The following is a 16061-nucleotide window of genomic DNA, read 5'->3' as shown; positions in this document are numbered from 1 at the left end:
CTGTGAGGCCAGCTTGAACAGCAGATGTATAAAGGGCCTATGTTCTGCTCTATGGTTCTTCCTTCTTATGGCAAACGACATATCAGACAGAGACAAACGGTGACCATCTCCAGGAGGAAAGGATCAATACAAATTGAGAGTACTCATTTACCAAATACCAGAGTTGCTAGGTCCCAAGGAACCAGTTCCACAAATAATGATATTTTCTCCTGCTAATCTAAATTTAGAAAGAGAGAAAAAGAACGCTGATGACTTTTCCCTTCCTTCAGACCCCGCAGGCAGAGAGTGGGAAGCTGACGTGCTAAGAACTTTTACTTTCTACTGGCTTTTGTTAGTGGTCCCAGGATCTCTCAGCTGTAGCAGCCTGGGGTTGGGAAGAGGGGAGCGGGGTCCAGTCAATATCTTGCCAACTGTGCCAACTACTGGGGAGGGAGAAATCCCCCCCATCCCTCTTGAGTTCCTTTAGCTGGTCTAATAATTAAATTGACATGAGACAGATTAGCAGGAGGAAAAAAATTTAATTTGTATGCAAGGAGATCTTATAGCAATGGGATCCCCGAAGTGACCAAAGCAGGCTGTTTATATATCATCTTTACACAAAGAAACAATTATTTGTGAAGATTTAACAAAACAAAGGGGCTTGTGCTTGGGGTAGCAGACTAATGACGAACACAGTTTGTTTATACAGCTTTGTTAGCCTTGAATACCCTAACTCTGGTAATAAAGATGCTTTTTATCCTCCTGGTAGAAGGAAGATACCTTCACATGGAAGATTTAGTTCCCACTTTCAGTGTGAAACGGGGGCGGGGTGGGGGGCGGGGTGGGGAGTTGTTGTCAGATGAGGCTTTTTTTAAATATCGTTTTTTTCCATCAGCTGTTTCTCAAGTAACTAACTCAAAATAATCAATATGCCATTAAGGCACATTGGGGGCGGCTTGCCCTAGGCCTCAACAGCTGTAACAGAGGCTGAGTCTAGCCTTCACTCCCACATTCAGCCTGTGTGGTCCCAAACCAGGATGCTAGGTTCACTCAGGCTCCCCCCTCCCTTTATCGCCCTGCCATCCAGCATACAGCACACACACACTGCTGGGACAGAGAGAAGGAGCCTGAAATGGAGACAAGATGACTATATTTGGGCTTAAACACATCATATAACCTCTTTAGGCTTTAATTTTTTTTTTTTTCTTTTGATGGTGGCCGTGGGAAGGGAAACTGCAGGGGGTGGTGAGTGAAGGAATCTTTACAATCCCTTCCAGCTATTACATTCCATGAGGAAAATTAATTTTCTTTATGTACTTCTTTCATTAGCTTCCTCCCAGACTGAAAAACCTTCAGTGACTCCCCATTTTCATAAATTCCAAATGTGAAAGCCACTGCCTTTCATAATACACTTTAATCCAGCTACACTTGCTTTGCCCAACCTTGTTTCTCTCTGTATTCTTTTCCTACAATTTCTCACCACCAACTCACTGGTCTAGCAAGGTTTTCTCACAGATCCACACATCCTCAATCCCAGTTTTTTCTTGACCCCGACGCTGCTTCCTTATTCGTGAACCTAACACATGGTAGCCACTCAGTAGATGATTGTGGCTGGACTGTTGAACCATGCTCTCCTCTACCATCCAAATCCCATCCCAGTTTTCAAGGAACAGATCAGGCCCTATCCTATCTGGGAAGCTTGTCCTGGTTCCTCTGAATTACATAATCATGCTCTCCTATAATCCACAGAATTAATGTTGTAACACACCATTTAGGACCTACAGTCATGACCTCTTAATCACTGTTAAAAGTGTGTGGAAAATTTAATCTACTCATTAAAAGTAGACATTCTGAAGACTAATAGCAAGTCTTCTATTTCTTCATAATTACCACACAACCTAACCCCACACTGAATCCTTGATAGGTACTCAGGAAATATTAAATTGATGGGCCGGGAGGCGGTCTGAGAACATTTCCTCTCCTGGGGATGAATATAATCCCTATCATACAATCTCCACTTGGTAAAATACTCATCTTTCGAAAAGAAACTCAAATGCCAGGTGAATGTGGCCTTTTCTCTTCTTGTATACGTCTACTGGCACTCCTCATGTTGCCATAATTATTTGTTTATACATCTATCTTCCCACGTGAACAATGAATTCTTTCCCTTCAGAAAAGAACCAAATTTCACTTTTGTTGTACTTCTATGCCCAGTACTACCCCCACAACATAATAAATATCCAATAATGTTGAATAAATGTATAGAACGAATGCACATACCATTTACAAAAAGAGTGGAGTTTTGCTTTGCTCTCTCTGAAAACTGTAGAACCAACTTCTGACAATTTGTGATAAAGAATTAGTGTGACGCTTGAGACCCAGTTGATAAGTTCATGATCTAAGTCATATACAGGGTCAGGGGATAGAATTATCCATAGGTTTCTAGTATCTATACCAAATCTTGCCCCCAATTACCTTTAATAGTTCTGAGTTGACTGTGCATTATACTGCATTCTGTTGCTTTTGAAATCCCAATTGGAGAATCATTATTTACAAACCACCTTTAAGAAATTAGCATAGTTAATACATTAGAAAGTACAAAGAATGTACCTGTTCTTCTCCTGGGGTCATCCATAGATTGCTATGAGACTTAAATTGCTCCCTTTAACACCACATGTGTACCACTCATCAGTACTATCTACCTCAAACTTAGCTTATTAATGTATTACATATACTCTACTGGATGCATATTCTCTGAGACCAGGGACAGTTTTAGACATCTCTCTGTTCCCCATAGCGCCTAACACAATAATTTCTATGGGTAGGGGCTAAGTAAACAGTTACTCTATGAATCTATTAGTGACCATATTCCAAGATTCGGTTGAATTTTAAAACTCAGCAATGGTGGGGGGACCTTCAAGATGGCGGAAGAGTAAGACGTGGAGATCACCTTCCTCCCCACAGATACACCAGAAATACATCTACACGTGGAACAACTCCTACAGAACACCTACTGAACGCTGGCAGAAGACCTCAGACCTCCCAAAAGGCAAGAAACTCCCCACATACCTGGGTAGGGCAAAAGAAAAAAGAATAAACAGAGACAAAAGGATAGGGATGAGACCTGCATCTCTGGTAAGGAGCTGTGAAGGAGGAAAAGTTTCCACACATTAGGAAGCCCCTTCGCTGGTGGAGACAGGGAGTGGAGGGGGAAGCTTTGGAGCCACGGAGGAGAGCACAGCAACAGGGGTGCAGAGGGCAAAGTGGAGAGATTACCACACAGAGTATCGGTGCTGACCAGCACTCACCAGCCTGAGAGGCTTGTCTGCTCACCCGCCAGGGCGAGGGGGGGCTGGCAGCTGAGGCTCGGGCTTCAGAGGTCAGAACCCAGGGAGAGGACTGGGGTTGGCTGCGTGAACACAGCCTGAAGGGGGCTAGTTCGCCAGAGCTAGCCAGGAGGGAGTCCGGGAAAAAGTCTGGAGCTGCCTAAGAGGCAAGAGACATTTGTTTTGGGGTGTGTGAGGAGAGGGGATTCAGAGCACCACCTAAATGAGCTCCAGAGATGGGCATGAGCTGCAGCTATCAGTTTCAAAACCAGAGAAGGGCATGAAACACTAAGGCTGCTGCTGCCGCCACCAAGAAGCCTGTGTGCAAGCACAGGTCACTATCCACACCTCCCATTCCCAGAAGCCTGAGCCACCTACCACTGCCAAGGCCCTGAGATCCGGGGACAACTTCCCCGGGAGAACGCACAGTGCGCCTCAGGGTGTTGCAACATCATGCCGGCCTCTGCCACCAAAGGTTCGCCCTGCATTCGGTACCACTCTCTTCCCACGGACTGAGTGAACCAGAGCCCCTTAGTCAGATGCTCATTTAACCCCCTCCTGTCTGGGAAAAGAACAGATGCCAGAGGGTGACCTACACACAGAGGTGGGGCCAAATCCAAAGCTGAAACCCAGGAGCTGTGTGAACAAAGAAGAGAAAGGGAAATTTCTCCCAGAAGCCACAGGAGCAGCAGATTAAATCTCCACAATCAACTTGATGTACCCTGCATCTATGGAATACCTGAATAGACAACAAATTATCCCGAAATTGAGGCAGTGGACTTTGGGAGCAACTGTAGACTTGGGGTTTGCTTTCTGCCTCTAATTTGTTTCTGGTTTTATGTTTATCTTAGTTTAGTATTTAGAGCTTATTATCATTGGTAGATGTGTTTATTGATTTGGTTGCTCTCTTCCTTTTATATATATATATTTTTTTTTTTCCGTTTTCTCTTTTTGTGAGTGTGTATGTGTATGCGTCTTTCTGTGATTTTGTCTGTATAGGTTTGTTTTCACCATTTGTCCAAGCGTTCTGTCTGTCCGTTATTTTTTTTAGTATGATTTTAGCACTTGTTATCATTTGTGGATTTGTTTATTGGCTTGGTTGCACTCTTCTTTCTTTCTTTTTTAAAATTACTTTTTAATGTTTTTATTGTAATAATTTTTTTAATTATTTTAATAACTTTATTTATTTATTTATTTTTCCTTTCTTTCTTTTTTTTCTCCCCTTTCTTCTGAGCCGAGTGGCTGACAGGGTCATGGTGCCCTGGCCGGGTGTCAGGCCTGAGCCTCTGAGTTGGGAGAGCCAAGTTCACAAAACTGGTCCACCAGAAACCTCCCGGCCCAACATAATATCAATCGGCAAGAGCTCTCCCAGAGATCTCCATCTCAATGCTAAGAATAAGCTCCACTCACTGACCAGAGAGCTACAGTGCTGGACACCCCATGCCAAACAACAAGCAAGACAGGAACACAACACCCCCCCATTAGAAGAGAGGCTGTCTAAAATCATAATAAGTTCACAGACACCCCAAAACACACCACCAGACATGGTCCTGCCCACCAGAGAGGCAAGATCCAGCCTCATCCACCAGAACACAGGCACCAGTCCCATCCAACAGGAAGCCTACACAACACACTGAACCAACCTTACCCACTGGGGGCAGACACCAAAACCAATGGGAACCATGAACTTGCTGCCTGTGAAAAGGAGACCCCAAACACAGTAAGTTAAGCAAAATGAGAAGACAGAGAAATATTCAGCAGATGAAGGAGCAAGGTAAAAACCAACCAGACCAAAGAAATGAAGAGGAAATAGGCAGTCTACCTGAAAAAGAATTCAGAGTAATGATAGTAAAGATGATCCAAACACTTGAAAATAGAATGGAGAAAACATAAGGATTAACAAGGAACTAGAAAAACTAAAGAGCAAACAAACAATTATGAACAGCACAATAAATGAAATTAAAAATTCCCAAGAAGGAGTCAATAGCAGAATCACTGAGGCAGAAGAACGGATAAGTGACCTGGAAGACAACATAGTGGAAATAACTACCACAGAGTAGAATAAAGAAAAAAGAATGAAAAGAATTGAGGACAGTCTCAGAGACCTCTGGGACAACATTAAATGCACAAACATTCGAATTATAGGGGTACCAGAAGAAGAAGAGAAAAAGAAAGGGTCTGAGAAAATATTTGAAGAGATGATAGTTGAAAGCTTCCCTACTATGGGAAAGGAAATAGTCAATAAAGTCCAGGAAGTGCAGAGAGTCCAATACAGGATAAATCCAAGGAGAATCATGCCAAGACACATATTAATCAACTTATCAAAAATTAAATACAAAGGAAAAATATTAAAAGCAGCAAGGGAAAAGCAACAAATAACATACAAGGGAATCCCCATAAGGTGAACAGTTGATCTTTCAGCAGAAACTCTGCAAGCCAGAAGGGAGTGGCAGGACATATTTAAAGTGATGAAAGGGAAAAGCCTACAACCAAGATTACTCTACCCAGCAAGGATCTCATTCAGATTCGACAGAGAAATAAAAACCTTTAGAGACAAGCAAAAGCTAAGAGAACTCAGCACCACCAAACCAGCTTTACAACAAATGCTAAAGGAACTTCTCTAGGCAGGAAACACAAGAGAAGGAAAAGACCTACAATAACAACCCCAAAACAATTAAGAAAATGGGAATAGGAACATACATATCGATAATTACCTTAAATGTAAGTGGTTTGAATGCTCCAACCAAAAGACATAGACTGGCTGAATAGATACAAAAACAACACCCATATATATGCTGTCTACAAGCACCCAGTTCAGACCTAGGGACACATACACACTGAAAGTGAGGGTACAGAAAAATATATTCCATGCAAATGGAAATCAAATGAAAGCTGGAGTAGCAATTCTCATATCAGACAAAATAGACGTTAAAATAAAGACTATTACAAGAGACAAAGAAGGACACTACACAATGATCAAGGGATCAATCCAAGAAATAGATATAACAATTGTAAATATTTATGCACCCAACATAGGAGCACCTCAATATATGAGGCAAATGCTAATAGCCATAAAAGGGGAAATTGACACTAACACAATCATAGTAGGGGACTTTAACACCCCAATTTCACCAAAGGACAGATCATCGAAAATGAAAATAAATATGGAAACAAAAGCTTTAAATGACACATTAAAAAAGATGGACTTAGTTGATATTTATAGGACAATCCATCCAAAAAGAACAGAATACACTTTCTTCTCAAGTGCTCATGGAACATTTTCCAGGATAGATTATATCTTGGGTCACAAATCAAACCTTGGTAAATTTAAGAAAATTGAAATTGTATCAAGTATCTTTTCCAACCACAACACTATGAAACTAGATATCTATTACAGGAAAAATTCTGTAAAAAATACAAACGTATGGAGGCTAAACAATACACTATTAAATGACCAAGAGATAACTGAAAAAATCAAAGAGGAAATCAAAAAATACCTAGAAACAAGTGACAATGAAAACACGATGACCCAAAAGCTATGGGATACAGCAAAAGCAGTTCTAAGAGGAAAGTTTATAGCAATACAATCCTACCACAAGAAACAAGAAAAATCTCAGATAAACAACCTAAACTTACACCTAAAGCAATTGGAGAAAAAAGAACAAAAAAACCCCCAAAGTTAGCAGAAGGAAAGAAATCATAAAGATCAGGTCAGAAATAAATGAAAAAGAAATGAAGGAAACTATAGCAAAGATCAATAAAATTAAAAGCTGGTTCTTTGAGAAGATACACAAAATTGATAAACCATTATCCAGACTCAAAAAGAAAAAGGGGAGAAGACTCAAATCAACAGAAATAGAAATGAAAAAGGAGAAGTAACAACTGATAATGCAGGAATAAAAATGATCATAAGAGATTACTACAAGTAACTATATGCCAATAAAATGGACAACCTGGAAGAAATGGATAAAGTCTTTGAAAAGCACAACCTTCTGAGACTAAACCCGGATGAAATAGAAAATATAAACAGACCAATCACAAGCACTGAAATTGAGACTGTGATTAAAAATCTTCCAACAAACAAAAGCCCAGGACCAGATGGCTTCACAGGCGAATGCTATCAAACATTTAGAGAAAAGCTAACACCTATCCTTCTCAAACTCTTCCAAAATACAGCAGAGGGAGGAGCACTCCAAAACTCATTCTACAAGGTCACCATCACCCTGATACCAAAACAAGACAAAGATGTCACAGAAAAAGAAAACTACAGGCGAATATCACTGATGAACATAGATGCAAAAATCCTCAACAAAATACTAGCAAACAAAATGTACCAGCACATTAAAAGGATCATACACAATGATCAACTTGTGTTTATCCTGGGAATGCTAGGATTCTTCAATATACAGAAATCAATCAATGTGATAAACCATATTAACATATTGAAGGAGAAAAACCATATGATTATCTCAATAGATGCAGAAAAATCTTTTGATAAAATTCAACACCCATTTATGATAAAAACCATCCAGACAGTAGGCATACAGGGAACTTACCTCAACATAATAAAAGCCATATATGACAAAGCTCCAGCCAACATCCTTCTCAATGATGAAAAACTGAAACCATTTCCACTAAGATCAGGAACAAGACAATGTTACCAACTCTCACCACTATTACTCAACATAGTTTTGGAAGTTTTAGCCACAGAAATCAGAGAAGAAAAAGAAATAAAAGGAAGCCAAATCAGAAAAGAAGTAAAACTGTCACTGTTTTCAGATGACATGATATTATACATAGAGAATCTTAAAGATGCTACTAGAAAACTACTAGGGAATTTGGTAAAGTAGGAGGATACAAAATTAATGTACAGAAATCTATTGCATTGCTTTACACTAATGAAGAAAAATCTGAAAGAGAAATTAAGGAAACACTCCCATTTACAACTGCAACAAAAAGAATAAAATACCTAGGAATAAACCTACCTAAGGAGACAAAAGACTTGTATGCACAAAACTATAAGACACTGATAAAATAAATTAAAAATGATACAAACAGACGGAGAGATATATCATGTTCTTGTATTGGAAGAATCAACATTGTGAAAATGACCATACTACCCAAAGCAATCTACAGATTCAGTGTGATCCCTATCAAAATACCAAGGGCATTTTTCACAGAACTAGAACAGAAATTTCACAATTTGTATGGAAACACAAAAGAACACGAATAGCCAAAGCAACCTTGAGAAGGAAAAAGGAGCTGGAGGGAACAGACTCCCCGACTTCAGACTCTACTACAAAGCTGCAGTAATCAAGACAGTACGGTACTGGCACAAAAACAGAAATATAGATCAATGGAACAGGATAGAAAGCCCAGAGATAAACCCATGCACATATGGTCACCTTATCTTTGATAAAGGAGGCAAGAATATACAATGGAGAAAAGACTGCCTCTTCAATAAGTGGTGCTGGGAAAACTGGACAGCTACATGTAAAAGAATGAAATTAGAACACTCCCTAACACCATACACAAAAATTAACTCAAAATGTATTAAAGACCTAAATGTAAGGCCAGACATTATAAAACTCTTAGAGGAAAACATAGGCTGAACATTCTATAACATAAATCACAGCAAGATCCTTTTTGACCCATGTCCTAGAGTAATGGAAATAAAAACAAAAATAAACAAATGGGACCTAATGAAACTTAAAAGCTTTTGCACAGCAAAGGAAACCATAAAGAAGACCAAAAGACAACCCTCAGAATGGGAGAAAATATTTGCAAATGAAGCAACTGACAAAGGATTAATCTCCAAAATACACAAGCAGCTCATGCAGCTCATATCAAAGAAACAAAATCCCAATCCAGAAATGGTCAGAAGCCCTAACTAGACATTTCTCCGAAGAAGATATACAGACTGCCAACAAACACGTGAAATGATGCTTAACATCACTAATCATTAGAGAAATGCAAATCAAAACTACAATCAGGTATCACCTCACACCAGTCAGAATGGCCATCATCAAAAAACCTACAAACAATAAATGCTGGTGAGGGTGTGGAGAAAAGGGAACCCTCTTGCACTGTTGGTGGGAATGTAAATTGATACAGCCACCGTGGAGAACTGTATGGAGGTTCCTTAAAAAACAAAAATAGAACTACCATATGACCCAGGAATCCCACTACTGGGCATATACCCTGAGAAAACCATAATTCAAAAAGAGTCAGGTACCAAAATGTTCGTTGCAGCTCATTTACAATAGCCAGGACATGGAAGCAACCTAAGTGTCCATTGACAGATGAATGGATAAAGAAGATGTAGCACATATATACAATGGAATATTACTAAGCCATAAAAAGAAACGAAATTAAGTTATTTGTAGTGAGGTGGATGGACCTAGAGTCTGTCATACAGAATGAAGTAAGTCAGAAAGAGAAAAACAAATACCGTATGCTAACACATATATATGGAATCCAAAAAAAAAAAATGGTCATGAAGAACCTAGGGACAAGATGGAAATAAAGACACAGACCTACTAGAGAATGGACTTGAGGATACGAGGAGAGGGAAGGGTAAACTGGGACAAAGTGAGAGAGTGGCATGGACATATATACACCACCAAACGTAAAATAGATAATTGTGGAAACAGCCGCATAGCACAGGGAGATCAGCTCGGTGCTTTGTGACCATCTAGAGGGGTGGGATAGGGAGGGTAGGAGGGAGACGCAAGAGGGAGGAGATACAGGGATGTATGTATATGTATAGCTGATTCACTTTGTTATAAAGCAGAAACTAACACACCATTTTAAAGCAATTATACTGCAATAAAGATGTTAAAAAGTAGTAATAATAAATTAATTAAATTAAAAAAAAAAGTCATGTACCGCAATGTTCTTTGCAGCACTATTTACAATAGCCCAGACATGGAAGCAACCTAAGTGTCCATTGACAGGTGAATGGATAAAGAAGATGTGACACATATATAGAATGGAATGTTACTCAGCCATAAGCAAAACGAAATTGAGTTATTTGTAGTGAGGTGGATGAACCTAGAGTCAGTCATACAGATTGAAGTAAGTCAGAAAGAGAAAAACAAATACCATATGCTAACACATATATATGTAATCTAAAAAAAAAAAAAAAGTTCTGAAGAACCTAGGGGCAGGACAGCAATAAAGACGCAGACGTAGAGAATGGACTTGAGGACTCGCGGAGGGGGAACGGTAAGCTGAGACAAAGTGAGAGAGTAGCATTGGCACATATACACTACCAAATGTAAAATAGATAGCTAGTGGGAAGCAGCTGCATCACACAGGGAGATCAGCTCTGTGCTTTGTGTCCACCTAGAGCCGTGGGATAGGGAGGGTGGGAGGGAGACACAAGAGGGAAGGAATATGGGGATATATGTATACATATAGCTGATTCACTTTGTTATACAGCAGAAATTAACACACCATTGTAAAGCAATTATACTCCAACAAAGTTGTTAAAAAAACAAATTAATAAAATAAATGCACAAATTCAAAGAAAGGATTATGGGAAAATGAAGAGTAACCAAAAAATAGAAAAAACATTACAGTATATGACTATCAGAATAAATTTGAATTCAGGAAATGGGAGTTTCTAGGAAGGCAAGAGAAAAGAATAGTTTTCTAGAATCACTTGTTTTCTTAGTAAAAATTTTCTCTGTGAACATGTAGATAAGATTGAAGGAACCCACTTGGACCCTCAGAGTTAATATGAAGAATATTTGAAACTAAAGACATTTGAGATTCAAAAGATGCAGAAAAAAGCCTTCTTGGAGCTTCCCTTATCTCACTAAATGCAGAAACTTATGGAAATGAAACGGTCATAAATTTCCATCCCGAGGAGAGTTTTATGGCCATGAAAATATGGAAAATACCACTTGTACCTGCATAAACAATGATTATCACAAGCTTTCTTATCTCCAATTTGGTCCACTAGAAACCCATTTATTCTTCCCATGCAAGCTTCTTATCCCCTCTCCCTTTCCTTTCTTAAGTTAGATAAATAAGCATCTAATTTTAGCCATTTACCAACTACTTATTTTGTGAGTTTCCATATGCATATAAATAAATTCTGGTTTACTTTTAATAAATAAATAAAAATAAACTGAGCCACATGGGAGAAACACTCTTATCACAGTATCAATAATGATCATCTTTTGCCTGAGCAACTTATTTGTTTTACATGGTGATCTTAATGAATCGTATTATCACTCTGATTTCTTTTCTTAAATTTGTCCACTAGACATCTTAGAACCAACTTGATGGACCACAAGTAGCAAGTGCATGGTTCTTCAAAGTACAATTTCGCATACAAAGGCTGTCTCCTTATTTCATAACTTTATTTTCTCTTTAATTTTTCCTACTAATTTCAATTTAAGATTATCTTGTTATATAATATGCATCTTTGTAAGCTGTCTTAACTTATTTTCAGCCCAAACAGGTATTCATGAACATAAATAAACAGATATATGATATAATAAATATAAATAAATAAATACCAAATCTAAGATTTTCTTGATTAAATATCATTCCCAACTGTGTTAACTGATAAATTTCCTTAAATTGTTATTACTAAATCACAATTTTAATTACCCTATAGATTATTCATAATTCTGCTCATGCTTGAGAAATACCTTTTATTTTCCATGTAATCATCTGGCCTCTTTATTACGTACTTCCAACTTAGGTAGTGGCTTTATGGGGAAAAAAAGAGAATGAGAAGGTGAATGATAACTGTCTTCAAGATTATCTTTGTACTTTAAGAGCTAAGATACAATAATAACACTTATAGCACTTACCATAGGCTGGCAGTGTACTAAGAATTTAACATCACTGTTTAATCCTCACAACAACCCTAAGAGATAATACTATTATTATTATCCCATATTTGTAATGAGGAAACTAGGCACTCAGAAGTTTGGTAAGTTGCCCAAGATCACACCTTGAGTACATGACACAACTGGGATTGGAGCCCAGGCCAACTGTCCCCAGAGTTGGGGTCCTAACAATTTTGCCACACTGCCTCAACTATTCTGAGTCTCCAAATCCTTAAAAGCCTTGAAATGTTAGCTTCCAGTATTGTCCAGAAACTATGACAAATAAAGGAGAAATGGCAAACCGGATGATCAGTTGCTCCTCTGCAAGTAAAAGACGATTGTCCCCTCAAACCCACTCTGTTCCCCAAGATAACATTTCCCAGATCTTGCCCTTCTAAGCCATATAAAGCATTAATGGATAGTGCTTTAATATAAACTTTGTGGATTTTTAAGAAATCCAAATGCTATTTAAGTGAAAGGGATTGAGAGAGAAAGGGGAATTTTCTTTTACTCTTGGTAGCAAAATTATTCATTGCCTCTTGCTATTAGAAGTCATTTGTTGCTTCAGTCAATACTGCCCAGGGCAGACCTGGGCTTTATTTGCTATCTCTGTTTTTGAGCCCTGAAATGAGGTTATTGATTTATGATCAGTGTAACTCCTGGCTGACTCCTGAATGCTATGATACACTAATATAGGGTCTTGAGGAAATCACCTGCTATCCCTCAAGGCAGGATCTACATCTTGTTCATTTTCTGTCACTCCAGCATCTAGCACATAATAAACACTCAATGAATATATGCTGAGTGATCTGATTCATAAATTATTCTTTGGGTATAGATTTTAAGTTTCTAATGAATAGACTCTGTTTAACAACTTATATGGTGCTGCTAAGATTGAATAATATAGATATGATCAAGTGAATGAACTATTTACAGTTTCAAGTTAAGTGGTAAAAATGGTTTATGTGTGACTGAAGTCATATGCTAGAAGACACGTGAAAATAAAATCTTTGCCAATAACAAAAATTTATTTTAAACACCATGAATACTATTTCACAAGGAACCAGCTTCTTCATAATTCATTAACGAGTGATTCGGCATTTTTTACTTCTTTGGCAACCTAAAAGATAATTAAGCTTTCACATCCTCCCCATTTTAAACCTTCATCGTGTTATACATAAACCCCTAGGGATATGGGTCTTAGAAAAATAAAAGACTTTATATATTTCTCTGGGACACTAATTAAAAGATTTCTGTTGGGGCTTCCCTGATGGCGCAGTGGTTGAGAGTCCGCCTGCCGATGCAGGGGATACGGGTTCGTGCCCCGGTCTGGGAGGATCCCGCATGCCACAGAGCGGCTAGGCCCATGAGCCATGGCTGCTGAACCTGCGTGTCCAGAGCCTGTGCTCCGCAACGGGAGAGGCCACAAGAGTGAGAGGCCCGCGTACCGCAAAAAAAAAAAAAAAAAACCGATTTCTGTTAATTTGTTTAACTGTAAAGAGCTCATTATGACCCCATTCAGAGGAGGTTTCACCATAATAAGTATGAATGGGGTGAGAGAAGACAAGTCCCAGTTAACCTGGAACTTAGGTACAGATATATCTGGCATTTAGCTTTAGAAGAAATCTGTCCATTAAGCTGTTTCTATTAATCTGGTGACTTATGTGGTGGATGAAGAATCTCTTAAAAAACTTCAAGCTATATTCCCAGTTGAGGATCAAATGCATACAGAAATGCGTAGAGGACTAAGGATGTAGGGAGGCAAAGGAAGCTATAGTGCCAGAAGGATTTTGCAGAATTTCTGAGGGAAAGTGTTCCAGAGAGGAATGTGACATGACAAGCCTGCCTCAGCCATGGAACCGAGCGTGAGAGGGGATCCAGGTACAATGGCCAGTCCTAGTGCTACTGCAACAGCCCCACCCCCAGTGCTAGATGTGTGAACGACACCATGCTCCCCTGCACTAAAGAGGGGCCCACTTAGCTAAGTGTAACAGCAAAACCAGGAAGCTCTTCCCTACTCACTTCCCAGAAGCCTGCCACCCTGTGGGCCTCAAGCATGGAGGGCTTTGGGGCCAGACTGCTGGGCAAAGCTCTACTCTTCAGATGGGTACAGGCTGGTGGGGAAGAGTAGGAGGAGCCCAAGACTGGATCTGTGAAGGCACATAAGGTATCAACTACAGTGCACAGAAATGCCTGGGGTAAACTCTGCAGGGAATGACATGCCTGTCTGAATGAATAGAGCTTATGGCCAGCAAAATACGTCTATCCACTACAGAATTCAAGCTTAACTCTACATTCAGTTTGTAAATTCTTCTGTAAGATAAAGTAGAAATAAAATTATAAATCTATATATCCTTTACTGACATCATGTATAATGGTTTCACAAACCTTGTCTCATTTCTTTCTTGAAACAACTTTGTGAGGAAAAGAGTGGGCATCATCCCTATCTAATAGATGTGGAAACTGAGGCTCAGAGAGACCAAGAGATTTGACATTGATCATACAGTTCATGTAACTCCAGTGACCATAAAGTTCCACAAATCAGGGATCTCTGTGTGGTGCTCACTTACTGAACCACAATGCACTCATCACTTGTTCTAGGAGTTCATGAGTATTGATAAGCCATGATGTTAAAGTTGGTGGACTAATTGGAGTATACACAAGACTGTCATTCCAATAGTTATGTGCAGGGATTTACTCATTTCAAAGCTATTTGTTATGGTGTCTTTCCCTATCCTTTGCTTCCCCTGTCCTCTAACTCTACTTCTCCTCCGTCTCTCTTCAGATAGGCACCAAGGATGTCCTGCAGTGGTGGTGCTGGGAGCATAGTGGTTACTTGGGAAAGAAGGATGGGAAAAAGAGAGAGAATGAGGGAAAAGTATATGAGAAAAGGCATAGAGCAAGATGGAACTGGCAGAAGTCCTGCCCATCTCTACTCACCGTATGCTCTTTAAAAATATTCCCAGAGTCCTTCCCTTTTTAAAATCTCATTTAGCCAAAATGTGTAAATACAATTAACCAAATGCAGTAATGTACTTACTGGACAAAAAAAGCCATAGCAGCTTTTTTTCTTTTTTTTTTTAGATCAGCAAACAACACAACGTATCTCTAAGGCCAGCCGAAACAGAGCAGGGGGTGTAAGACACCCAAAACTTTTCAGTATTAAGTGGGTTTTTAGCATTTTCTTTTCTTTTTTCCCCATTTTCAGAGCCAGTTGCCCTTTGCCACATCTTCTATATATTCGTGTAGAAGCCTGTCCTCCAAGACAGCATACACAGGCCAGGCAAGGAACCATGCAGGCAGTAAGGGCCATCCAGTGTGTCCCCAGTGCTCTCTCCAGGACTGGAAGACACCATGGAGGGGAAATAATTTCCAACTGATTTTTCTATCTTAGAAAAGCAGGTAAAATGAAAGTTGCCAGGGGCAGGTAGATTGGCAGAGACAGTTTGGTTTCTAAATATTTCAGTGAGAGTTCATACCAGGGTCAAGCAGAGCACTCCTAGTTTCTGAACAAAAGAAAAGTTGTCTCCCTGCTGGCAGTCCACGACCAGGTGAAGGCCGCCTGTCTCTGTTCCCATAGAGCAGGTGATTGCACCCACCATGTAATAAAGGTCAGAGGGGTTGGTTGCATATGCCTGATTAAAGAGTCCAAGCAAGTACAATGAGCTTTGAGGAGTGACTCAGGGCCAGCCCTGACCACAGCTATTCAATGAATTCCGTTCCTCAGAGATTTATGAAGTGCCTGCCACATGCAAGGCACTGTACCGTGAATTAAAATTTTAAAGAAATTCCCACAACCTCTATTACTTTTGATTAATAACCCTTGGGCAAGTAGAGTTACTATTGTTATCAAATGATGAGCTGAGGCCCAAAGAGGTTCTGTGACAGTGAAGAGGTATTGGAGTCA

General features: G+C 39.5%; 1 long non-coding RNA gene across 1 annotated transcript in view; it reads right to left on the bottom strand.

Annotated features, from left to right (window-relative positions):
- The window catches only part of LOC132521006 (uncharacterized), a 250720-nt gene that overhangs the window by 50771 nt on the left and 183888 nt on the right, over window positions 1-16061 (bottom strand). The window contains exon 3 of the long non-coding RNA XR_009540679.1: window positions 11972-12031. This is a non-coding gene — a long non-coding RNA (uncharacterized LOC132521006). The remainder of the gene's footprint in view (window positions 1-11971; window positions 12032-16061) is intronic.

The sequence above is a fragment of the Lagenorhynchus albirostris genome, chromosome 5 (assembly GCF_949774975.1).
Source record: "Lagenorhynchus albirostris chromosome 5, mLagAlb1.1, whole genome shotgun sequence".
NCBI classification, from domain to species: domain Eukaryota; kingdom Metazoa; phylum Chordata; class Mammalia; order Artiodactyla; family Delphinidae; genus Lagenorhynchus; species Lagenorhynchus albirostris.
The sequence above is the reverse complement of the archived record's forward strand: the minus strand, read 5'-3'. Positions and strand labels throughout refer to the sequence as shown.